The sequence below is a fragment of the Loxodonta africana genome, chromosome 1 (assembly GCF_030014295.1).
Source record: "Loxodonta africana isolate mLoxAfr1 chromosome 1, mLoxAfr1.hap2, whole genome shotgun sequence".
In the NCBI taxonomy this organism is placed as follows: Eukaryota; Metazoa; Chordata; class Mammalia; order Proboscidea; family Elephantidae; genus Loxodonta; species Loxodonta africana.
Window position 1 is genome coordinate 178,014,101 of NC_087342.1, and position 27,942 is coordinate 178,042,042.

The 27,942-nt window shown below is 39.3% G+C and overlaps 1 long non-coding RNA gene across 4 annotated transcripts in view; it reads right to left on the minus strand.

Moving 5' to 3' along the window:
• The window catches only part of LOC111748926 (uncharacterized), a 395,170-nt gene extending 368,078 nt beyond the window's left edge, over positions 1-27,092 (minus strand). For 2 of the 4 annotated variants that reach the window (XR_010322691.1, XR_010322688.1), the window contains exon 1: positions 1,697-26,036. This is a non-coding gene — a long non-coding RNA (uncharacterized LOC111748926). Of the gene's footprint in view, positions 1-1,696 lie in introns of all 4 variants that reach the window. The other 2 variants (XR_010322692.1, XR_010322687.1) reach the window with 2 other exon arrangements.
• Positions 27,093-27,942: the final 850 nt, after the last annotated feature.

Consider the following 27,942-nt stretch of genomic DNA (forward strand, 5'->3'; position numbering starts at 1 on the left):
GTGCAAGACCTTTTACAGAAAACTATAAGACATTTGTTAGAGCAATTTCAAAAGATTTAAATAAATACATATGCCATGTTCATAGATTTGAAGACAGGATTTCTATTCTTCCCAAATTAATCTATAGATTTGACATAATCTCAATCAAAATCCAACAGCTCTGTTTTTTTAAAGAAATTGGCAAGCTGATTCTATAGTGTGTATGGAAATTCAAAGGCTCTAGAAAAACAACAATAATAATAACAAAAACACAATTTTGAAAAAGACAAACAGAAGGAGGAAATGGGATGTGTGCCTAGTTCCCACCATGAACAAATGCCTCCTTTCCTATGAGACCAGAAGCACTGGGATGCTTGGCTAACACTACTGAATATTTTAGTTAAAGATTCGACAGAAGAATCCTGATCAAAAGAGAGAACATGCAGAACAGAATTCCAGATTCTCATGGAATCCATATTTTCTGGAGCCATTAAGGCTAAATAAACCTCTGAAACAATCTTTAAACCTTAAACGAAAAATATCTTCTGACGTCTTCTTTAAACCAAACAATAGGTTAGCTTACCTAGTAAAGAATGTTTGCCTTGAGCATTGTACTCTTTTGAAGAACTATCTCTACGGGATCAAACTAACAATAGCAACTCAAAAAGTCAGATAGGAGGCTCAAGGGGCAGTAAATATATGTTAATGGGTGAGGAATAATTCAGAAAACGATGGTGATAATGGTTGCACGGCTTGAAGAATATAATCTATGTCACTGAATTGTACAGGTAGAAATTGTTAAATTGATGTACATTTTGCTGTGTATATTTTCAACAACAATTAAAAAAAGAAAAACAGAATTGAAGATTTTACACTACTTGATTTCAAGACTTCATATGAGAAGCTACAGGAATCAAGACAGTGTATAGAACAGAGAGCCCAGAAATAGACTAAAATACATGTGGTCAGTTGATTTTTGACAAAGTCATCAGGGTAACTCAATGGGAAAGGAAAGTTACTTCAACAAATACTGGAACAAATAGATACCTACATGGAAAAAATTAAAATAAAAAAAAAACAACTGACATTTCATACAATACAAAAAAATAATTTAAAATGGAAAATAAGTCTGTACATAAAAGCTAAAACTATAAAACTTCATAGAAGATCTTTGTGACTTGGAGGTACACAAAAATTTCCTATATAGGAAACAAAAACACTAATACTAAAAGAAAAATGATAAAATTAAATTTACCAAAATTAAAACCTTTTTCTTTCTTCAAAACAAAGCATTAAGAAAATAAAACATCAGACTGGGAGAAAATATTTGCAACATATATAACTGACAAAGGAGTATATCCAGAATATATAAAGCACTACTTTAATTCAATAAGACAATCCATAAAAAATATGGGTGAAGACTTGAGTAGATACTTCACAAAGATGTATGAATATCCAAATAAGCACATGAAAAGATGTTTAACATTAGTCATCAGGTAAACGTAAATTAAAACCACAGCAAAATACTCTGAATGTGAAAAAAAAAAATCTACAATGCAATATCACTTCATCCCTACTAGAATGGCTAAAATTCAAAAGACTAGCATTACCAAATGTTGGCAAGTATAGGGAGCAACTAGAATTTTCAAGTATTGTTGATGGGAGTGTAAAATGGTGAAACAGGTTGGCAGTTTCTTATAAAGTTAATGATACTTACCACGTGACTCAGCAATTCCATTCCTAGGTATGCTGTTACCCAAGAGAAATGAAAGCCTGTATGCACACAAAAGACTTGTACATGAGTGTTCATAATAGCTTTAGTATAATAGCCTAAACCAGGAAACAAGTCAATGTCCATCAACGGGTGAATGGATAAGCAAATTGTGGAATATTCATACAATGGCATAATCTACTCAGTGGTAAAAAAGGAGTGAATTATTGATACATGCTACTACCTGAATGAATCGTACAGACATACTGAGGGGAAAGACTTTACACAAAGAATACATAAAGAATACACAAAGAATTACATCATATGAAATTCCAGAACAGTCAAAACTTAATCTATAACAATGGAAATCATATCATTGGTTATTTAGGAGTGGGGAATGGGTTAAGAGGACTGACCATGAAGTGGCACAAGAAAACTTTCTAGAGGAGGGAAAATATTCTATATCTTGATCAGGGTGTAGTTTCACATTGTCATCAACCTGTGAATTTTATTGCATGTAAATTATACTTCAATAAAGTTGATTTTTAAAAAACTGAACTCAGTCAAACTTTGTTGAATATTCTTTTTTCTCTCATTCATACAATCGTATGAAAATCCTCCTTTTCTAGAACAGCGATTACTCTACCCTGAAAACTGTAGACTTTGCTGAGCTCCCATCTTAGATATTCTAAACACTACACTCCTTAGACCAACAGTTCCAATATTTTAAGAGGGTGAATAGTGAAACAGGATGATCTTTCTAAAACTATTTACTAAATAAGACTATGACTACACCTACAAACACAGGAACTTCCGAGAGTTGTTACCTTGTTTTTTTTAAAACATGTTATTATGGAAAATTACAAACATACAAAAAAAGAGAGTACAGCATAATGAATCTTTACATACTTATCACTTAGCTTCAACAGCCATCATCTTATGGCCAATATTGTTTTATCTATATCCCCTTTCCCACCCTCCCACTGAAATATTTTTAAAGCAAATCCCAGGTGTCATAACATTGAATCCATAAATACAAGAAGCACTAAAGTTGTGATTCAGTTGCTCATGCTGTATCCTCTCCTAAAATGCCTAACTCCCTGCTCTTTACCCTCTGACTCCTTCTCATCTTTCAGATGAGAACTTCCCTGACCTCTCTGTCTAAAATAACTCACCTTCTATCTCCATCCTGCTATTTTTTTTCCTATTACCCTGGACTCTGCTCTTTCATGTCATTTTTCACAATTTGTAATTATTAGTTGCTATTTTTTTGTTTGTCTTCTCAACTCTATGTCACTGGGACAACATTAGCATAATGCCTAGAAGGTGTTCAATAAATGGTAGGTTCTCTTTATTAATGAATTGTTTCAACAGATAACCAGCTACAACTTTTCAGAGGTCAACAATTAACATTTCTCCTACATATGGTGATACATTAGACAACCACTAAAGGTAAATTAATACTGCTTTTACATAATTTTTCAAAGTCTTCTCTTAAAATATCAAGTAGGAATCAAGTAGGGTCAGTGAGTTTATTTCTTCTTTTGCATGTCTTTATAAGAACCATGGAACATTAAAAGTGAAACATGCTTGAGAAATAACCTACATTCATAGATGTGTTGGTTTTTAGAATTTTATCATTTACATTTCATCAAAATTTGAGACCTTTGTCTAGAAAAGTAATCCAGTGAGATTATTTTTAAGTGAGAATTTAATCTTATAAGTATTGGAAAAATAACTCAATTTTATACTATCTGTACATAGTATATACATATCTATACGTAGTATATCTATACATAGTATGTAAACCCTGGTGGCATAAGAGTTACAGCTGTTAACCAAAAGGTCAGCAGTTCAAATCCACCAGGTGCTCCTTGGAAACCCTATGGAGCAGTTCTACTCTGTCCTATAGGGTCACTATGAGTCAGAATTGACTTGATGGCAATGGGTTTTTGTTTTTTTTTTTTTTTTAATACGTAGGGCAGTATTAGGAACCCTGGTAGTACAGCAGTTAAGCACTTAGCTGCTAACCAAAAGGTTGGCAGTTTGAACCCACCAGTTGCTCCATGGAGAAAGATATGTCTATCTGCTTCTGTAAGATTTACAGTCATTGAAACTCTATGGGGTAGTTCTACTCTGTCCTATAGGCTCACTATGAGCCAGATTCGACTTGACAGAAATGGGGTTTATACGTAGTATACTCAGTTAAGCCACCTATTCAACAAATATTTATTTAATACCTTATGTTAAATGTCCCTGATCTGCCAGAAACCCATCTAGATAGTTGGGGATATATCAGTGAAAATAACAAACAATAAACCTTATATTCTAGCCCATGTATTATTATCGTAATAGTACATCCTCCTAAGTTTACTATAGGGTCATCATAAAGTAATGTAGAAAGAAATGCTTTTCTAGCTATTATACTATTGTAGGGTAATGCTATTCAGCTATATGCATCCCCTCCCTGATGGAAACAGCTTTGCTCTTCCCTGAAGCATGCTGGGGATGAATTCGGGATGGACTCGGGCTAAGGTACAAGGCCGGGAGTGGCATGCCTGGGCCAGTGGCCAAGGCCGAGGAATGCCTTAGCAACAAGAAGGAAAATATCTGGGCCTGGATGTGCAGTCGCTGGGAACACTGACTACCGAAGGACGTGGGAGAAAAACAATGAGCCTTGGTCCCAACTAGAATGGTATATAAGCTTGGGTCCCTTATGAGGTGGTTGCGGAAAATACTCCAGCTGGCTGCCACTGGAGAGCAGCTGCTTGCCTGTCTCAGTAAGTTTCCCTGAACGCATGAATCTGGAAAGGGCTATGTGTCAGTTCTTCAGATTATCTGCCAGGACACACAGTGAGGGTCTTTCCTTGCTCGGGCTGTCCTTCAACAATTATGTTCTCACTAAGGGCAAAATAGGAGTCCCTGGGTGGTGCAAAAGGCTAACACTCTCAGCTACTAACCAAAAGGTTGGGTGTTCCGGTTCACTCAGAGACACCATGGAAGAAAGGCCTAAAAATCTACTTCCAAAAAAATCAGCCATTTAAAATCCTGTGGAGCAGTTTTACTCTGACACACATGGGATCACCATGAGTCGGAATGAACTCAATAGCAACTGGTAGTTTAACAGTAGAATACAAGCAGTCTGCGGATTACAAAAGAAATTGGTTCCTAACTGGGTCTTTAAGTTTTTAAGTCAGATTTGTAGGTAAGTCAAAACAGGTGCATGCGGTTCTTATTTAGCCTTATTTTAGTGCAAGAAAAGGCTGGAAGCCTTTTCAGTGATTTAAAAGCTGCACATACAGCAAGTGAAGGTGATTGTGATGAAGAGTTTGTTGTGCGTAGGGGTTGGTTCAATCGTTTCAAAGTGAAGGCAAATTTACATAACGTTAAAGGGCAAGTAAGAGTTGTCCACAAGTTGGAAGTTCATAACCTGGGGACTGCCTATGCAACATTTTCTTGTAAAGTAGATAATACCAAAATCCCAATGTCATTATTTAGAGCCTCCATTTTCTAAACTCTGAAGAATTAGCTCCTCCCAGAGCACCAGGTTTTCATTAACTGGTACCTGGGATTGAAGAGAACATTTTACTCCAGAAGCCCCCCTTTGTGTTGATTCATCCACGTGAAATGTGACTAAAGGATCTCTTATTAAATAATTCCAAGCTTTTTATAACAACACTGGGATGGGCACCGAGATGGAGAAAGACACACTATTAAAGCCATAAGTGTCCAAAGTACCTTATACACTTTTGGGTTTCAGATCACTTGAAGACAGTCCTTCAACCAAGTCTGATTCATACAGAGACACATCCTCCACCCCACTTTTTCCAAGATGTTAAATATTCTGTTCATTTTCCTCATAATTCACTTGCTTTTAGCAAGGAATTAGTCCCAAGATATGATTCAGGAAATATGGACGCCATGTTGATATTTTCCCCCGCATAGGGAATGGATTCAGGGGTACCTCAGAGGTGTAGGGAGAAGCAGCAAGGGAGATGGGGCTGGGCAGCAAGAGAGAAGGAATGTCTCTTGTGTGGAGCAGTCTCCACAGTCTCTCCTGTGATCTCAGGGCAATTTCACTTTCTCTCCGATGTTCTCTTTTACTAACGCCATATGCAAGCAAGCTTTCTAGTTCCCTGATAAAATTCTTCTAATTCTCTGAATATGTATCTGGCTTGTCTGCGGCATTCCTGGAAACTCTGGCTAGACTTGCTACCACCGGTAACCTATGATATGTCCATTTTGAATGACAAAGATATAACAGCTGTAAGGTTAACCTAACAAGTATGAACTTTTCAAACAATGGGATACTGTAACTACCATACTTTTATTCCCCTACCTTACCCCCATGAGAAAAGAAAAAGAAAAAAGAAAATCATCCATTGCAGTTTTGTTCCAACTCATAGCAACCCTACATACAACAGAACGAAACACCGCCCAGTCCTGCACCACCCTCACAGTGGTTGGTATGTGTGAACCCATTGTTGCAGCTACTGTGTCAACCCATCTCACTGAGGACCTTCCTCTTTTTTGCTGACCCTTTACTTTACCAAGCATGATGTCTTTCTCCAGGGACTGGTCTCTCCTGATAACATGTCCAAAGTAAGTGAGACGAAATATTTCCATCCTTGCTTCTAATGAGCATTCTGGCCCTACTTCTTCCGAGATGGATTTGTTCATTCTTCTGGCAGTCCATGGTATATTCAGTATTCTTCACAGACACCATAATTCAAAGGCATTGATTCTTCTTAGGTCTTCCTTATTCATTGTCCACTTTTCACATGCATATAAGGCAATCGAAAACACAATGGCTTGGTCAAGTGCACCGTAGTCCTCAAGGTGACATCTTTGCTTTTTAACACTTTAAAGAGGTCTTTTGCAGCAGATTTGATTTCTTGACTGCTGCTTCCATGGGTGTTGATTGTGGATCCAAGCAAAATGAAACCCTTGACAACTGCAATTCTTTCTCTGTTTATCATGATGTTGCTTATTAGTTCAGTTGTGAGAGTTTTTGTTTTCTTTATGCTGAGGTGTAATCCACACTGAAGGCTGTGATCTTTGATCTTCATCAAGTAAATGCTTCAAGTCCTCTTCACTTTCAGCAAGCAAGGTTGTGTCATCTGCATATTGCAGGTTGTTAGTGAGTCTTCCTCCAATCCTGATGCCCCATTCTTCTTCATATAGTCCATCTTCTCAGATTATTTGCTCAGCATAGAGATTTAATAGGTATGGTAAAAGGATACAACCCTGATGCTCACCTTTCCTGATTTTAAACCATGTACTATCTCCTTGTTCCTTTTGAATGACTGCTTCTTGGTCTATGTATAGGTTCCTCATGAGCATAAACTGTTCTGGAATTCTCATTCTTCACAATGTTTTCCATAATCTGTTATGATCTACACAGTCGAATGCCTTTGCATAGTCGATAAAACACAGGTAAACATCTTTCCGGTATTCTGTGCTTTCAGCCAAGATCCATCTGACATGAGCAATGATATCCCTGGTTCCATATCCTCTTCTGAATCCAGTTTGAATTTCTGGCAGTTCTCTATGTACTGCTGCAACCACTTTTGAATGATCTTCAGTAAAATTTTACTTGTGTGTTTTCAGAATTATAAAATTATGCAAATTTCTTATTTTAACAGCTTAGATCTCAGTTGCCAAGTAACAAAACCCACAAGCCCCCTGTATTTTCCATGAGCTTTCAAAGCTTACGTCACGGACATACTTTAGGGCAAGGAGGAACTTGTTGCTAAATATATTGCATGTTCTTCCTACAAGAAATTCGGGGATTTCTCAGAACAATCTTGGGGGGGTTAGAGGGGTGGTTGAAAAGTCACTTCTGGCTTTTCCTTTCTGAGCTGTGCATTCTGTTACTAATGAAAGACAAAGGCTAATTGTTCCTCCTGGTGATGAATGTTGCTTTGAGAAGCCAGAGGCACTTCTGAAAAGATGCACATTACCCGGGTGTGTTCAGAAAACGGAATGTCAGAGAACAAGACCAAGATTCTATCTTCCTTTCAGGTAGTCCTCTTAACACTTCTAAGCCTGCAATATTCTAGCCAGTTCACAGAACTAGATGCCCAGCCCTTCCTTCCCTATGCCCTATGTCTGTTTTGCACTCTTGGTGAAAACTAATATCTCCCCTCCTCAACTCCTGTAGACTTAATATTCAATATATGCTCTTAGCACTCATCACATGCTATTGCTACTATTGATGAGAACTGTTACATGTACATTTGTTATATCTCCAACTAGATTACATGCTTTCAGGGGCCAGGGATGGCTTTTTCCACTTGTATATCCTTCACTGCCCTAAGAAAAATGCTTGACACATGAGTTCTAATCCTCCACTGCCCTAAGAAAAATGCTTGACACGTAAGTTCTAAATAAATATGTGTCAAGTGACTAAACATTCCATGTGTGCCTGGCTAAGGGAACATAAGCAATATCTCTTGACAATATTCCCTAAGTTCCCTGTTTCCTTCCTTAAATCCCAAACAACCACACACATCACAATAGGTACTAAACGGAATGCCTATTTTTCATTTCCATTAACCCCAATTCCTATCTTCCCTTGGCCTACTCTGATTCCTTATAGTAATAGTAGTAGTAGTGGTTACTACACACACTAATAAATGGGCCTGGCCTTAGTTTCCTTTTGATTTTCTTAGATTCTGTAGAATCAGCACTATCTGCTTGTCTTCCTACCTCTGCTTTTCCTTCTCAGTCTCCTTTGTGGGTTTCTGCCCTTAGCCATTCCACAGTTACTGTTGTTCAGGGATTCCTCAGAACAACCTGGGGAGTTGGAGGGGTGGTTGAAAAGTCACTTCTGGCTTTTTCTTTCTGAGCTGTGAATTCTGTTACTAATGAAAGACAAAGCCTAATTGTTCCTCTTGGTGATGAATGTTGCTTTGAGAAGCCAGAGGCACTTCTGAAAAGATGTACATTACCCGGGTGCATTCAGGAAGGGGCATGTCGGAGAACATGTTGACATTGTGCCCCAGTCCTCCTCTCTTAGTAATCATCCTAGGTAATATCATTCATTACTGTCTACATGCTGGTGACTGCCAACTTTCTATCTTCAGACAAGCTCTTTCTTCTGAGTATTAGACTCATATAGCCAAATGCCTACTGGGCATATTCATGATCTCCTACAAGCACCTCAAACCCTGCATAACCCAAACAAGAATTGTCATCTTCCCGCTTCAAACTTGTTTTTACTTCTATGCTCCTGATTTCTGAAAATGGCACCACCATCAGCCCAATTACCTAAACCAGAAACTTTCTTCTTGACCTGGTCAACAATCGATTACCAATGGCTGTCAACTCTGTCTCTTGCATGTATCTGAATCTATGCCTCTTGATCTCCATGACCTCTAGAGTACTTCAGGCCACCAGATCTCTCACTGTATTCCTGAGGTCCTGTTCTAATTAGTCTCTCTACCTATATTTGCTTTTAATCCCCCCGGCCATTATCAACACTGAAGCCATAGTGATTGTGGTGAAATGAGTTCCTTTATGCAGCCTTTTGCCTTGGTTCTTTGAAAAAACAGCTTGAGAGATGTTCCCCCTAAACTCTGAGAAGTCACCTTTGCCTTAGTGTTCTACCCCAGAGGATCTGTTACCTCTCCTGGGTAATCTGTACACGACTTGGTTTGATACTTTTAGTCCGGTCCTGGTCTGTAGCCTGCCCTGTGATTGGTATGCATATTGCAGGGATTGGTCAATATACTATTCAAATGAAGTGTCTGTAGCCCACTATGAAAATGAAGTGTCTGTGGACTACCAAGAGGAAATTGGTCAGTTTCTGGCCACTGCCGGGAGGGAACATGACTTGAAATTGACAGAGTTATGTATATATGCAGATGACCCCATAGAGGTTTTTCAGACAGAAAGAAGCAGGAAGAGAAACAGCAGGAAGAAGCAGCAGGAAGAGAGAAGAGAGAAAAAATAGAGTGAGAAGGCAAGGGACATTCTAAAAGAGCTATAACATGGGTCAAAGGCTGTGACACTGAAGACAGCAAGGGGCCCAGAAGGGGCCCAGTGGCAGAGTTGGTGTGACAGATGGCAGGGCCAAAAGGAGCCTGTACTGAGGGGGCCGAGAGGAGGCCTGTCTTCAGGAAGCAGGGAGGAGACCTGTTCAGAGAGAAAGAGACACGTGCACAGCTGAGAGAGCTGTCCTGTACTGAAGAAGGGAGACTTTGCCTGCTTGCTTCCTGTTCCTGATCCTGACTGGTAGTCTATTGATTCCGGTCTGAATTTGTACCCTGTTACTTCCTTAACTTTACAATTAAACCACTTAACTGTAAGTATGGTCTGTGAGTTCTGTGTGGCCACTGCAACGGATTATAGAACCCAGAAGAGAAGTAGAGAGTGCCATGGGATGGACAGCTGGTGTCAGAATTGGTAAAATGTTGGAAACTACAGGTATGACTGACCTCCACATCACAGGAATCAGCTCGGGGCTAATCCTGGTCATTATCCCCCCTGAAGTTAGACAGGTTCTAACAATGACCATATCACCACCACCCTTTTACAGTGATCTTTCTAAAATATAAAAATCTTTCAATAAACCCAGCTGTTCTTAGATATCGAGCTAAGTTTCTTTACTTGGCTGACAAGTCCCTGCACAACCTCATTCCTGCTACACAACACTAACTTTCTTTCCAGCACATCTAAGCATCTTTAGTCCATTGCCATCGAGTCAATTCCAACTCATAGTGACCCTATAGGACCAAGTAGAACTACCCTATAGAATTTCCAAGGAATGGCTGGTGGATTCGAACTGCTGACCTTTTGGTTAACAGCTGAGCTCTTAACCACTGCATCATCAGGGTTCCAAGCACCTTTAATACCCCAAATATGCCATATTTTCTTTAATTTTTGAGTCTCGGCTCATGCTGTTTCCTCAGCGTATCACACTGTCCTCCTGGACCCACTTTCAGCTTTGCCCTTACTCCTGACTTTCTTTCATTTTAGGTTCTGCCTTTTCCAAGAAGCCTTTCCCAGCCCCCAAATAATGGTTGAATTCCCCTCCTGGGTATTTCTAGAGCATCATGTACTTTCCGTTTGATAACATTTATCATGCTGTGTTATCCTTGGCTATTTTTTGTTCTGAATCTCCCACCAGACACCCCCACAAGGACAGAGAGTCTACTTGTTCACAGCTTAATCTCCAGCACCTGGCCCAAACCCTAGCGCATAGTAAAGACTCCAAAAATATTTGTTGATGAGTGCTTCGAAGAATAAATCATATTAAGTCACTTTTCCAAAGTGAATGAGATACATTGAAGAGAAAAAAGTATTTTTTACCATGTATTTCAAGCCAGAAGTGGGTGTTCCCATTTTCAAACACTGTTGGTTGTTTTAATTATGAAGAGAAGGCAACTTCCTCAACAAATGAGGTAGTGGCAGGAACGGTACAGAAGGGTTTGAGTTGAATGGTCCCAGTGTCCAGTGAGAGCAGACTTTCCTTTATCACAGGGTCTGCACAGCATGAGGGTCTAGAAAACTCTAAATGAATTCTCCGGTGGCTGCTATTTTCTTTGCCTTATTGAGTGGTCTGAGATGGAGCCAACAATTGTGTACATTCCAAATTTCTGGCCCACTCTGGAAGGTTGCAGATCAGGTTTTCTATGCACATTAAATGCATAATAATGATGGCTATTCAGACTTAATACTTGGCAGGTTTCATGTTAGAGGTGGCCTGTTTCTTATTTGACTCCTCAGACCACATGTAGCTTCCATTAAATTCAAAGGGTCTCTAGGCTTGACTCCTCTCCAAGTGGATTTTGAACAAGATAATAAAAAGGAGTAGTATATGTATTGATTCAGTGATTAGTAACCTCCTTAATCCATAAATAATATCTCAACCCAGGAAATCTGTGCAATTCAAAGTTAAATGGTAAAAAGAAATCCATCATCTTGCCCATAGTGGATTAGGAAAAATGTTTTCAAGGAGATGATTAAAATTAAAGGTCCTAGCTAGCAAATCCTGTAGAAACAGTTGACTTCTTCCTAAGAAAATAAACTGCCTAAATGAATAAGTAATTCCACCAAAAGACAGTTAGAGGCCACTTTAAGGACAGAATGCTTTTATTAGGAACATGGATCCTAACCACTCACTATTTGCTGGGGACACTAGTTACCTTGTAAGAAGGAAAAACAAAAGAAATGAACAATCAAAAGCAATTCTTTGGTATATTTCTGGGAGCAACATGCCTTAAATTATAGCAAAACGACCCTAGAAGAACACAGGAAAAGTCAGCCATTTGAGCCCTGCACTTACAACCTAACTCCAAACCATTAGGTTCTGAACTCTGGTCAGAGCCCTATGTAGACCTGAGTTTGTGAGTTCCGATTCCACCAACATTTGGTGCAGATGAGGTGTGGTCAAATATAAGACTCAAGTCAGAGCACTCAAATTTAAATCCAAGCTTTAAGACATACCAGCTGTGTAAACTTGGACATGTCACCTAACGTCTCAAAACTTAAGCATCTTTCTCTTCAACTACAAACAAAACAAAAAACAGTTGCTGACTCAGACTCATGGTGACCCCGCGTGTGTCAGAGTAGAACTATGCTGCACAGGATTTTCAATGGCTGACTTTTTAGAAGCAGATTGCTAGGTCTTTCTTCTGAGATATCTCTGGGTAGACTTGAACCTCTAACCTTTCAGTTAGTAGCTGAGCAAGTTAACTGTTTGCACCACCCAGGACACCTCTCTTCAACTGCTGTTGTCGTTAGGTGCCATCAAGTCGATTCTGACTCATGGTGTACGCATGTTTGCAGAGTAGAACTGCTCCATAGAGTTTTCAAGGCTATGATTTTTTTGGAAGCTGATCACCAGGGCTGTCTTCCAAGGTACTTCTTGGTGGGTTCCAACCACCAACCTTTCAGCCAGTAGTTGAGTGCTTAAGAGTTTGAGCTACCCAGGGACTCCTCTCTTCCACTACAACATAGTGATATCTATAGCATAAGACTATTTAGAAACTTAAACAAGATAACATTTCTAAAAGAGCCTATTACTGGGCTCCATGTAGACGATAAATATGAGGATGAGAGATGAGCTGTATACCCTTGGCTAAGTCACTCCATTTCTCTGGATTTCAGTTTACTCATCTGTAAAATGGGAAATAACAATACTAATCCCAAAAACTTATTGTGAGGTTTAAATAAAATAATCTATGGGAAGAACTTCAGATGTTGCTAACACATTAGATGATGCTAACACATTTTATAGAAGCATTCTATAAAATGAAATGATAGCATCTCACTAATATACATTGTTTCATAAATTTCATATTTTAAAAATAAATTCAAAGTACTTTGTCAATTTCCTTTTTAGCTCCAGATTCATTCATATCCAGTTTGTTATACAAGTATTCCCTGACTTGCGAAGAATTCAATTTACGACAAACCACACTTAAGACCATTTTTTTTTTTTTGGACATCTTATCGTTAGTAGTATGTTGCCATGAGTAATTTCCTTATGTTATCATTATCAGATGTTCATTCACAGATGTTCAATTTTATGGTTCACTGTTCAAAACCCTGCCAGATTTATAAAGACACTGATGATAAAAGGTAATAATAACGAAAACTTAAAAAAAAAAAAAAAAAAGAGGTGGTCAACTTAAGTCAGCAACAACTCACCACAGAGTCATCGGAACAGAACCCCGTCATAAGTCAGGGACCACCTGTATTAAAAAATGAATTGTGATCACTGTCGTTAAAAACTGCAATGTCACAGGAGCTCCCCCAGATCTGCCTAATTAATCCTAAAGCCAGCTTCCTATGGGGCGTTGGACCTGATAATTTCCTGAGACCTGCTGAGAAGTAAGATGGACAGCAACAGAAGAATTTTCAGAGAGAGTCCCTACTGGACACACATTCAGGCTCCCTGCTTCATCGGTAGAAAGCTGAAAGTAAATTCCTTCTCAGAGTTTTGGAAGACTTATGTGGGTCAGAGAAGTGGGCTGATCTGTTCCCTGGCTTCTCTTCTCGAAACCTCGAAACCTGCTATGGAATAGCAATGATCAGCTTTAATCCTGGCCTCGCTTGCAAAGGGTTAAAGTCCATTTCAGATCTTTCTGCATTGCTTTTAGTAGCAACCTGGAAAGCTCCTTCTCTATGCCCAATTACACTGCAAAATGTCAAGCCTGTGAATTTAGAAAGTTACTGTCAATACTTCGCTACAAGTAGATATTAACTGATATTGAATCACCATGGGCTACCTATAGAAAAACACTGCACACGGGAGGCTTTCTGACTAAGGAAAGATAAGCACAATGAAATAATTAGATATGATTTTCCATTTCTTTACAAACCTTGCTAAGGACTTCATTCAGCAGCACTTGGGTTCTCGCTTTCTTTATTATGAGCTTTCTCTTATTCATTTTCTCCAGTTCCCTGAAATGGTTTTTACTGTTGTTGTTGTTAGGTGCGGTCAAGTCAGTTCTGACTCATAGCGACCCTATGCACAACAAGTGGTTTTTAGAGCTATTTAAAATAAAAGAATACAGTATTAAAAATCAGTTTGCTATGTTAATCATGATAATTTCCTCAGCACTGATTATTAAAATGAAATCTGGGTCTACAACAATACTGAGAAAATTCAGGGCTTTCAAACATTTCTAAAGAAGAAGATATGTACCTAGGATTTGCACGTGGAGTTACCACTATATGTTTCAGGGATACGTAAATTCCAAAGTTATTTAAAATACTTTTCTAACCTACAAAGTTGAGGTCTTGGAGTAGACATATGTACTGCTTACCAACATGTCTGACTTTCCTCCTCTGGGACAGGGGAGTATTACACCCTATAAGTTGGAACCACTGGATGGCAACAGGTGGATCTCCTTGAAATTAGATGTAGCCATGCAACTTCCTTTGGCCAATGAGATATGGTGTCACTTCCATACAGAGGCATTAAATTACTGGTTTGAGACCCTCCAGCATTCTCCTGCCCTACCTTAGCTAACACAGAAGCACACATTGATATGGGAGTGGGACACGGAGCCTTTGTATGGAAGAAGGCTGCCCTGGAGAGTCACCCAGTAATGTGGCAGACTTGGCAAGAGCAAAAAAGAAACTTCTGTTGCTTTGAGGTTTGAGGGTTGTTTCTTATCAAAGCATAGCATAGCCTTTCTAACCAACAGAGAACACCAGGCCCTACCATAGCAAGCTCCCTTGGCTCCCTAAGCATGTCATCAAGTCCATTTTTTCCTTCGATTCATTACTAAACTTAGAATCTTATTTTTTAGGAGAACTAATTGTAGCAAACAGTTAAGAACTTTGCTACTAGCTGAAAGATTGGCAGTTCAGACCTACCCAGAGGTGCCTCAGAAGACAGGCCTGGTGATCTGATTCCAAAAGATCACAGACTTGCAAACTCTATGGAGCAGTTTTACTCTGCACATATGGGGTCACCATAAGTCAGAACTGACTTGATGGCAACTAACAACAACAACAATGATATTGGGAGCTAGGGCCTGGCAAATTAGTTAATTGGGTTGGCTATATTTATATGACCTAGACAGAAAAATAAACACATTAATATAATGGATAAAGGATCTCCTGGAATTTTCTCTCTTTGAGGACAAGAGTGTATTCGTTTTCTGTGGCCGCTATAAAAAATTACCACAAAGTGGCTTAGAACAACACAAATTTATTCTCTTCCAGTTCTGGAGGTCAGAAATCTAAAATCAAAATGTGAACAGTGCTGCATTCCTTCCAGAGGCTTCAGGGGGTAATCCATTGCCTTGCCTTTTTTAGCTTCTAAAGGCCATCTGCATTCCTTGGCTCGTGGCCCCTTCCTCCATCTTCAAAGTGCATCGCTCCAACCTTTGGTTCTATCATCACATCTCCTGATGTTCATTCTGATCTCTGGCTTATTTCTTATAAAGACCCTTGTCATTAATCAGACCCACCATGATAATCTCCCCATCTCCAGGTCCTTAATTATATCTGCAAAGTCCCTTTTGACATATAACACAGGTTCCAGGGATTAGGGCATGGACATCTTTGGGGGACCATTATTCACCTTACTACAGGGAGTGTATTTTAATCCTATGGGTCACCTTGCTCTACTACCACTCCGTACTCCTTCTTACCTTTGTCCAGCGCTGTATCTTAAACAGAAATCTTTGCTGAAGGAATGAATGGCTAATTAAATTACATATCATATCATAATATCTCTTTTACCAAGAGCCTAAACAAAGTAGTTAATAAAGATACATAGACAAATATACAGAAAGAAAAAGGTAATACCTGTTACCATCAAGTTGATTCTGACTTATAGTGACCCTGTAGGACAGAGTAGAACTGCCCCACAAAGTTTCCAAGGAGCGGCTGGTGGATTCAAACTGCCAACCTTTTGGTTAACAGCCAAGCTCTTAACCACTGAGCCACCAGGGGGCTCTGAGAAAAGTAATAGCCCTCACAAAAGCAGGAATAGGAAAAAAGAAAATAGTTTGAGTCAGGTTGATCAAAATTAGTAGGAAAAGGAAATTAAAATCTTGTCATACTGACAGTGTTAAGTCTTTTAAGAAATACGAAAAAAATGCTTCTAAACTATGGCTATTTATAGAAATACATGTACATATGTCAGCAATTGACACATATGCATGTGTTCAAAATCACCAGTACCTAAACAGAATATAAACATACATCTTCTTGCTAAAAGTTACTTATGCGCTGTCTTATTCCTCCTATAAGAGACAATTTGCTGAAAGGTAGAGTTGATTATTTCATTCTTCTCAGTTTGAGGTCTGAGCAGAACAACTCCTTCTATTTTTGTTCTCTTAGTGTCTTCATATTCATCAATTCACATGGTCCCTGAGTCAGAAAAGAGAGGAAAAAAAGCCCTCTTTAAACATGTAATCTCCCAAGTCTGCCAAGCCCTGTGACTCCATGATAATTGTTTCAATCACTTTCCTCTGCTGACCCAGCACTTAAAAGCTGCAAGATTGAGGACTTTCTCATTCTTGGGCTGTTCAATTTGCTGGCTCTCTAGCAAGTGATCTATAGTTTTTATCATTCTCCCAGAAGTGCAACACTGACAATTCTGAAATAGTCCAATGGTGAGTATAAAATCATTTGAGCAATTATATATGGGCCCCTAAGTATACAACGAGTGAATCCAATAACCCAATTGAAAATAAATCTCAATACAACAAACAGTTTTAGTTTGAGTACAGGTTCTGGGGTGAAAGCTAAAAACATGAAAGATTCAAGTATTATTTTAAGAGGATATTGCTGTTGTTAGTTGGCATCAAGCTGGCTCTGACTCATGGTGATCTTAATGTATAAAAGAACAAAACATTGCCTCATCCTGTGCCAGCTTCATGAATGTTATTATATTTGAGTCCATTGCTGTGGCTATACAAAAGCAATAAATTTCAGTTTTTGCGTAAATCTGTTAGTGTTGTCTTTCTCTCCTTGCGATGAAAATCAGCCTGGCTAGTTCAGTTTAAAACCCTTCAAACAAATAAACAAACAAAACCACTAGCTTATTGCCCCTAGCTACTAAACAGTCCAACCCACAGTTATAGATTCAGTTTAGCTCTCTCACTCTTGGGGCTCATTACTTTACCTATTCCCAAATCCAAACTCAACCCCACAACCAGGCTATCGCTTACAATGCTCCCTCATTTTCCTCATCTTCACATTTACCTCGTTCCATGTTGTGGAACACAATGGTAGAGACTTCTTCTTCTGGCTGGCCCTGAGTCACAGAATCACAAAGCCATAAAAGTTTTCTCTGTGCTTTTTCCTCCTATCTTCAACGTGTTAAAATAAGTGTACAGACTATGGTCCCGGTCAACAGAGCAGCAGTCAATACATAGTAGGCAGTCAATATGTGCTTATGGAGTAAACAAAGTTGGGCATGCTGGAGCCCTTCTTTATCTTTCTTAAAAGGAAGAGAAGCCACCAAAAGGGAAACTTGATCCAGGGGCCTCATCAGGGACCAAACCCCAGAGGAAAGAGGATGCTGCCTTCAAGTTACCTTTCCAGTACAGTTGAGGGAGGACAGTTCACACAGAATCAGAAAAGTGGGAGGGGCCAGTTCAATAAATATTAGGCAACATCTTGTTTCATTTTTATAGCATCAACTATAAAGCTTACTGTGATGAAAACATAACGCATGAATGCCACATGAATAAAAAATGAAAGGAAATATGTGAAAGTGAAATTAGTCATTGCAATAAAAGAGTGGGATTGGGGCCGTATTTTCTCTTTTTGAAAAATTCCTTTTATGATGTTTGCTATTATTTTAAAGTATTTTCAAAGCACTTAACACAAATCCGTGTTTTTAAAAAAAAGTACTGCAGATAGTTCACTCGCGTTGCTACACATCCTCAACAGGGAAAGTTATCTGGTGGCAAAATATCTACAAAGTAGCACTCTCAAAAAAACAAAAAAATAAGAATATAAACGCACACACATTTGGGTTAAAGGAATGAGCCCAAATGGACTATATTTTATCAGTAATATGTACACAGAATTTAAATTATAGAAAATTGTGACCAAAGTGATTGCCGATTTTTTTTTTTTTTTTTCCCCATTACAAGACTGAACATAAGTTGAGTCTGTGTTTAAACGTAAAGAACACAGAGGCTCCTAAGTGGCACGTCTCCGTCACAGGGGAGGTGGAGTTAGCCGAGACTACCAGGCAGAGGAAAGGCTGCTTAGGAAATCCCTCACCAGCTGTAAAGGAAGTGAGGACACAGAAAATGCAGAGCCCCAATTCTCCCCCAAGAACCACAAAAGCCTCTAAATTTCCATTGGTGGTTTCACGAGAGTTGGCCTGAGTGAGAGGGGAAAGATGGCGCATCGCAGAGAGACCAAAAGGGAGGGTAGGCAACAACAAAGGTCCTTCAGAGGGCAGCTGAAAGAACGTGGAGGAGCAGAAGCTGTGGCAGTGGAGCCACCAGAAGGAAAAGCAACCAGACCATCACGCCCCCCCACCCCCACCCCTCCACTGTCCTCAAACTGTCCATAGGAGATTCAGGGTAAGTCCTTCACTTCTGTCCAATTAGTCACCAGGCTAAGGGGCTTCCTGCCTATTTGAAAGAGAACTGTAAAACTCGAGAGGAAAAAAAAAAAAAAAACCTCTTTTGGAGGGGACTTTCCCTTGCCAGTGAGGTTTCAGATCATGTTCTGCGACAATCTCCTGGCTTGTGACAGAGTTTTAGGGAAATGAAACAAGTCAGATGGAAATCACAAAGGGGAAAAAAAAAAAAAAATCAGCAGTGGCTTGAGAAAACTTGAACCATGTTGAGTCTGACAAAGTAGAACTCCAAGATAGTACAAAGTATAACGTGTGTTGCTTTGAAAGGGCATACCAGAGAAGAAGGGGCAGTTAGTCTTAAATAATAATTAGAGCTTCCATTCGTTAAAGGCCTACTATGTACCAGGAGCTTTACATACATTATCTCATCGTTAGAGCTCATTGTAATCTGTTGCCCTTGAGTCAATTCTGACTCCTAGAGAATCTATAGAAGAGAATAGAACTGCCCCATAGGGTTTCCAAGGCTGTAATCTTTACAGAAGCAGTCTAAAATCAATTCAAGGGCACACATTAAGAACGTTAAAATAAAATTAAAAAAAAAAAAGAATTCTATACACTTTTAAGATGGCCTTGCAAATGGAGACTAAGTACCTCTACCCAACCCTCTGTCAGCAGAAAGGCTGAATAGAAAAAAAGCAAATTAACATTCTTTACCCCTCTCCCAACATAAATCATCACTCGCTGTGGGAAAATGATTATTTGCCAGGAAGTAGGGCATATGAATCATTACACTAGGCTTCTGGTAGAGCAAGAATTAAAGGGGGAAAGGCTGAAAAGTTGGGGTGTGAACTCTGTTTTGCCAACAGTTCCACTCATGACACAATGAGGCAGTGAAAACCGAAAGCTAAGTCAGCTGCAGGGCTGTGGAGTCACAACGCTGCTATGGTGCATGGCCGAGTCCACAGCAGAACGGCCTCCTGGCTTCTGAGTCACTTCTTGGTTCTGTCTTTATAGCCCCAAAGAGTCCTTGATCAGCAAATGCAAATCATGTCACCTCTGGGCTTGTCCTAACAGGCAACTAGCTCGTTAATTAATGCCTGTATAAGAGACTTTCCTTATATGGAAGTATCAGCAAACATTACAAAGAAAGGGTTAAATTCCTTAACGTCAGCATTCATTTTCTAGAATAGAAATATGTGAGAATTAGACACCACAAACACACTTTGCTTTGTGTTCTCAGCAAATATTGTGCCATAATTTCTTCTCTGTTGCTAAAGAACTACGGCATATGTACTACAAATATTTTTTATATTGTGTTCTTCTGTATGCTCTTGGATATCTTTAAAAGTTTAGTTTGAACAAGGAGCTATTTTATAATCAAAAGCATAAAAGATACAAAACATTTAATTAAAATAACACACTGCATATGCAAAACCCTGGAATTTATAGAGAGAGAGAAGAAAACTGATCTCAACTACTCTGAGTATTGTTCTCTATTTTCTTTTTGTCCTAAAGGTAGTGAAAGTAGAACTATGTTATTCTGGTCACGTAGAAGGTAGAATATTTGAAATTTTCCCAGTTCTAGAAGGGGATGTTAGAAATGGTCTTACGTGGGTGGCTTTTGATTTAAGCAACCAGAAAGAGAAAGAGAGGTTAGTTGAGAGTAATGAAATACAAACGAATACTTTATTTCATAAAAATCAGCACAAAGCTGGTTCCTATGAAGCGGAGTTTAAAGAGGTCCCAAACGTCTAACATTTCTAAGCTGCTATACCACTCCATCATCATAACATCAACTACTCCCTCTCACTTCAATATTCTCCTTCCTGACTTTGGGTTCCCTATCATGAACCATATAAAGGAAATGGCTCACACAGTTGTGGAGGCAGGGAAGTCCCAAATCCATGGGTCAGGCATAGACCTGTCCTTGGCCCTCAGTCTCTGCCCAGAGGCACTCACCTTTCTCACTCCGTGGGCTGAGCAAAACTGACCAATCCCCTTGGAAGGCCACAATTACCCTATCACACAGTCACCTGGGTGGGAGTTACGAGACCGTGGCTAGAAAGGCCACACACAAAAGTAAAAAAATCCACAAAAAATGAAAACAGAGTCAACTCAGTCTTAGACCAATGTGAGGAAACAGCAGTTGTTTGGACGTGAAGAACTGAGGATGAAAGCCTCTTTCTAATGCTACAAGGATAAGTGTAGAATAATAGGCTTGTAAGCAGCTATCCTGCAAAAAGAAGATTTTATGTCCCAATTTAGACAGTTTGAAAAACCCTGCAGTGTATGATCCCTATCAGTGCCCCCCATGTTGGAGAGTCATAGGTGTGTTGAGCTAGAAACCTGTGCACCTTTGTCAGACCTAACGTATTCCATGTTTACTGAAGACCTGAGAACCATGTCCCCCTCTTATATTTCATGGTACAGCCATTAATCCTGCAGAACTAGTATTTCAGGAACAATTCTAAGTAAAATACTGGTGAAGAAGAAAAAGAACTATAAGTGGGTAGGATTTACATGGAAGTGGATTCAGAGAAGTCTCCTGATCAGGGATGTCCAAAAGGGCAAGATTCGAATGTGAAGATAACCACGGGACACTGCAGACAAGACTAAACTGACAAAAGTAAGGAAGAAAGAATAAAAAAGAGATTGCTACTAAATATCAATTATATGGTAGATAATATACCCAACATGACGGAGGGGGGTAGAAATTATTATATGATTTTATTAACCCAGTACCTTTTATTAGAAGAGAGAATAAGCAACTCATCCAAGAGTACACACCAAGTAATAAAAAAAACTGAGACTTAGGCAGACATTCTCAGCCATGCAGGCCATGCAGAGCACAGCTCCAGGGGCTGGGGCCACCAAGACTGTACAGAAAAGTACCCTTGGTGTTACATAATGACAAAGTCCTGCTGGGATTTAAAACAGACATGCAGGCCTTCAACGATGGAGTGTGCTCTTTTCTCTACAAGCTGATCCATCAGGAGGCAAAAGCTTCTGTTTCTACCCTTCCCTCCATCTTGAGCCCCTTGGCTTCCAAACTTCTAAAGAAACAGAGAGGCAGGAAATATGCCCATAGCACCTTCCGTGACAATTCAAGGGGAAAAACTCATCTTTCACAGGGGAGCCTCTCTTAGGGTATTCAAAGGAAGACAGAGTCCAATTTTCCTGTCCTACGGAGGACAGACCACAGGTAAGCCTCATGAACAACCACGTTCTTCACTCTGATTTCCATCTATCTGGGGTCCTCTAGGAAACCCAGGTGCCGTAGTCATTAAGTGGTACGGCTGCTAACCAAAAGGTCAGCAATTCAAATCCACCAGGAGCTCCTTAGAAACCCTGTGGGGCAGTTATGTTCTGTCCTATAGGGTCGCTATGAGTCGGAATTCACTCGATGGCAATGGGTTTGGTTTTGGTTTTGGCTTCCTCTAATCACCTACATCTGATTCATTTGTAGCTCTGTCCAGTAGGATGTCTGAATGTCACAATATTAAAAGGATTATGCAAAAAGGCAAGTGACCTGGCCTAAAAAATATCTGTACTCCTTCTAGAGCCACGACCAACTTTATCTAAAAAAAAAAAAAAAAAATTTTTTTTTTTTTTTTTTTATCTAAACCAATATTATATTCCCTGAGTAGCTGCACCCAGCTCCCACTTATGAAGATGGCTGGAATTCAGAAAAAACATCAGACTTTGAGTGAGACAGGACTTTCTCTTCAGTTTCTTGGGTGTGCTGCTTATGTGAGAGAGAATATCTCATGCTTGGTGCAGTGGTTAAAGCACTTGGCTGCTAACCAAAAGGCTGGCAGTTCAAACCCACCAGCCACTCCATGGAAGAAAGATATGGCAGTCTGCTTCCGTAAAGATCATAGCCTTGGAAACCCTATCGGGGAGTTCTACTCTGTCCTATAGGGTTACTGTGAATTGCAATCAACTCGATGGCACTGGGTTTGGGTTTATAGAACCTGCCTTTATTGTAATGTATGGATTGGAAGGGGTGGGTATTATAGCCAAATCTAAACTTACCTGATCCCACAACTTTAACAGTTATAAATACTCCAACATATCTGTTTTTATTTATGAATTATATAGCTATGCCAACAACTGTATAAAGCATTCACAAAAATAAAACTTAGTAAGATTTAAAGATACATTTATTTATTTTTATTATTTCCCCCATACCTCAATAGATCACAGGGTATGTGCACTCTGCTTTGATACTCTGCTCTTACACTTTGCCTGACATAACAGAATTCATCTATTAAAGCTCCAGAAAAGTTTTGAGTCTTTAAACAATCTTGTTAAAATACTAAAGTTCCTGTTAACATCAAGGCTGATGTTAAGACAACTGAACTAAGCACTCATATGAAATCACAAAGTAAAAGAGTTTAGGCCACTCATTGACTGGCTTCTAATGAGTTACTTCTCTATTCCCAAATGTTTCTGGATCACTGCCCATTGGGCTTTGAGGGAGCAACTAAATAATGTCTCCTCAGTAATGTCATACTCTCTCGATTGTACCTAATTTCCCAGAGCTGTTTCTCTGGAAGAGAACAAGGTCATGTGAAGGGGAGAGAACATTCTTCCTCTGGGTAGTTAGGCAATGCAGGGTCAAGAGCTCTCTCTCAAATAGATCATTAGGGAGTGCTAGGGGAAGAGTCAGAGCTGTACACAGATGGTGGCTCTCCTGCTTAGTCATGGTGGTTACTTGAGTGCCTAGATCAAGAGTGCTATTGGAAGCACAAATAAAATATATGGCACTTTAGACAATAGAACCAGTAAAAGATATAAGGGATTAGGGTTGGATATTCAATGAGTACAGGAAAGCACTAAGCCTTACCTCTCACTCACTCCCCATCTAGATGCTCATGTGCACAAAATCTCCATTCTTCAAAGGAGAGCAGTGGTCCCTCACTTCATCACCCATTTAAAAGGGTGTGTGTTTGGTTTTTTAAAAGTATGCTTGGCAGAAAAAAAAAAAAAACACTAAACCACTATTAGTATTTTAGTGAGACCTTCAGGAAGAGGCCCTATAGATTAATAAAAGTGTTAGGAGGATCTGAAATATTGAGGAATGGGGTGGGGGGGGCGATAGAGGGGAAAAAAGGATAAAATGGGGAAACTTGTTTGGAGGGCCTGTTGATCTGAGAGAGGGAAATACGAGGGGAAAAGTGATGAATAAGGCAGCTCAAGGACAAAGTCAGGATGATTCACAATTTTGTTTAGAATGCATTCTAATGGCAGCCACCCTAATTTTGGTTCTTTACTGGGTTAGTTCCACAATGATTGAAATGAGGAAGTGAGCCCCAACATCTTTGTAAGCCTCAAAGTTTATGAGTTTCATAATTCAGAAGCTATGAAAAGTCCTAGTGGGTTTACATTAGACTCACACACTTCAGCAAGGAAAACCAGGGAGATTCCAATGATGAATCATACCAAAGGTACAAGGATGACTACCAAAGTTTTTCTCAAATGAAATGAGTCTTTAAGAAGTTTAGGAGAATGGAATCAAGTTAACAAATTTGGGAGGTATGGGTATAAAAAAAAAAAATGGGTATATTTCTCACAAAACACAAGAAAGACACTAAATGATAAACTTTTGGAAACAAAGATGGATGCAAGAAGAAAGCTTGGTTAGAAAAGAAAGTGAGCCGAAAGGTGCTGGCCTGCGGATGGTGGGAGTGTTAGGGGAAGACCTCAGGACTAGGCCAGCTGGGGCCAAGGGCGACTCTACTAGATAGGAGAAGCAAAGACAAGTCCAAAGAGTCTGAGAGGAGATGACAAGCAAGCATGAGATCTTGACCAAACTCTGTGATGCCAAATTCCTTTTGGAATCAGCAGGAGGTTGCAGTGTTCTGAGGAGAGGAAAGATGACCTTGACTTTCAGAGGTATTCTGACCTTAGAGGCTGGAGAAGCCAGCAATTAACTGTATCAGGAAGAAGCACATTGCTGGAAGATGACTAAAATATGGTTGAGAATTTCTCGTAAAGCCTTGTCTTATTGAACACATCTGCTATAAAGGCTCTGGCATCAAATTTCATATGACCCAAAACTCATAAAAACTCTGAAGCAGTTACTAAATGTGTGATGTCACCTCCAACGTGGGCATAAATAACTCAACACCATAGACAGCAACTTAGAAAGTTCTAATCATATTGTGACAACAAAGACATGAAAGTCTATATGATGTCAAAGCATCTAAATAAAAAGAGAAAAAGACAAGCAATAATTTTTCCTGTGAAGGGCAAATATCTGGATGTTTTGAAAAACTAAACACACATTTCATAAGATCATAACATATAAAAGCACAGCATTCTATGAAGTGCTGCTTGAATCTAATTATTTGCCACAGTGTTACATAAACATAGGAATATCGTATTAGTTCAGTAACTAATTAAAGACATTGACAAGGTGGGGGTGAGAAGGAAGTGCATTAACTAATGTTAATGAGTATTTAATAGTGTTTAAGCTTCAAAAGAATTACATGATGTACATTTTTAGTGCCAGTATTTTATAAATAATGAGTCTTTTACAAATAAAACAATTATCTCAGTCATAGCAGAGCAGATTTAGGATTCAGAACTATGTTAAGCTGCTTCTAGAATCCTAGCTTATTCTGCATCTGGCCGTTGACATCTTTTAAAGTGGATTTTGGCCAGCTTTTTTTTTTTTTTATTAGCAATCATTTTTGTAATAATTTTTATCTTACAGCATCCTACTTTATTGTAGCAAAAATATCTGCTTACTTCTCCATCTCCCCAGTTATACTGGAGTTCCTCCACAGCTTACATGAGATCTCCAGCTTCTGGCTGTGTCTGAATAGCAGGTGTTCAATTAATGTTTTTTAGAACAAACTAGAACTAAAAAAAATAAAATGAAGTATTCTGCTAGAGTTCAGGGAGCATGTCAGATCCGTTGCATCTTAGCTAACAGTAGATTAGCTTCTATACTTTAGCAAACAAGCTTTGCCTGCAACTTTGATTTCATTGTTTCTTGATATACACATTGACATAAATGCAGCTTTGTTGCTTTAAATGTGTTGAGCTCAGCTTGCTTATTATGACTTTCCTTTTTGCTTTCCCTTTTGCTGATTCCTTGCCAGCTTTTCTGCACTTCCTTCTCACCCCCCACCTTGTCATTGCCTCTGGACAAGCCCATTTAGTCATTTGTTAGATTTAAGATAAAAATTAAAGACACAGGAAGAAAAAACAAACATGAACCTTGGGCATAGACTTTTTATTTTAATTTTATTTTATGAATTGCTGTAAAAACAACTTAGAGCTCCCCCCCTCCCCCCGCCCGTTTTCGCATATTCTGTACTCTGGACAGGCAGCTACTGGTTCTTCATGTCTGGTCTTCAAATATTCGAAACAGGTTGTTAAGTCTGTTATTAAGTATTCAATTGCTATTCTGTGTCTGTGCTTATGCAGAATCACTGATACAAAAAAAAAAAGAAGTATGTTGGCATTTATCCTCATGTTGTTGTTAGGTGCTGTTGAGTCCTGGCTCATAGCAGCCCTGTGTACAACAGAACAAAACATTGCCTGGTCTTGTACCATCCTCACAATTGCTGCTATGCTTGAGCCCATTGTTGCAGCCACTGTGTCCAATCCATCTTGTCGAGGGTCTTCTCTAGGACTGGTCCCTCCTGATAATATGTCCAAATCATGTGAGAGAAAGTCTCGCCATCCTAGCTTCTAAGAAGCATTCTGGCTGTACTTCTTCTAAGACAGGTTCTTTCGTTCTTCTGGAAGTCCATGGTTGTCTTAGTTATCTAGTGCTGCTGTAACAGAATACCACAAGTGGATGGCTTTAACAAACAGAAATCTATTCTCTCACAGTCTAGGAGGCTAGAAGTCCTAATTCAGGGTGTCAGCTCTAGGGGAAGGCTTTCTTTCTCTTTCAGCTGTGGAGCAAGGTCCTTGTCACCTTTCAACATCTGTGGGCCCAGTGTTCCTTGGAGATCTCCATGTGTCTTGGCATCAATCTTCCTCCAAGTTTAGTAGGTTCTCAGCACAGGGACCCCAGGTCCAAAAGACACACTCTACTCCAGGGTCTTCTTTCTTAGTGGTAGTGATGTCCTTCTCCTCTCTGCTCCCTTCTCTCCCCTTTTATCTCTTGTAAGATAAAATGTGTTACTCAAGCAAGGGTGTGACTTGAGTCACACCCTGTTGTAAGGCAGTGACTCAAGATATACTACACACTGATGCTGCCTCATTAATTGTGTATATATGTATATAAACCTGTTGCCATCAAGTTGATTCGGACTCATAGCAACCTTATAGGACAGAGTAGAACTGCCCACATAGGATTTCCAAGGAACAGCTGGATTTGAACTACCAGCCTTTTGATTAGCAGCTGAACTATTAACCAGTGTGCTACCAGGGGTCCATTAACCATATAAAGTTTAGGATTTACAACATATCACAAAATGGAGGATAGTTATGTCATATCACAAAATGGAAGTCAACCACACAAAACTGGGAATCATGGCCTAGCCAAGTTGATACATATTTTGGAGGACACAAAATCCATCCATGACAATGGTATATTCAATACTCTTCACCAACAACATGATTTAAATGCATCAGTTCTTCTTTAGTCTTCTTATTCATTGTCCAGCTTTCACATGCATGGGAGGTGATTGAAAATACCATGGCTTGGGTCAGGCACACCTTAATCTTCAAGGTGACACCTTTGCTTTTTAACACTTTAAAGAGGTCTTTTGCAGCTGATTTGCCCCATGCAATACGTCCTTTGATTTCTTAACTGCTGCTTCCATGGGTGTTGATTATGGACCCACGTAAAATGAAATCCTTGACAACTTCAATATTTTCTTCATTTATCATGTTATTTTCATAACAAACATAATCACAATTTTCTGAAAAAAAAAAGGCTTTTATAGTTTGATATTTCTACACCCAGAGGTAGAAACCATGCTTCCACCTCTCTTCTGAATCTGGCTGGGTGGGTACTCCAGGCTAATCCAGGTAAAAGTGCTATCTTTCCATGCTCCCAATTTTCATATGGAGAATGAGTTCAGAGGCACCACCCATAGGTTCCATCAATGTCAGTCTCTAGATCCACCCCTTACACTTTCTTCCCTGCAATTTAAAGAAACTTTTTGAACTTGTACTAATCAATTTCAACTGCACAGGAATAGAGATTGGAGTATAATCTGTTCCAACTGCGTCTCCCCAAACCATTAATAAAATGTTAATTCTG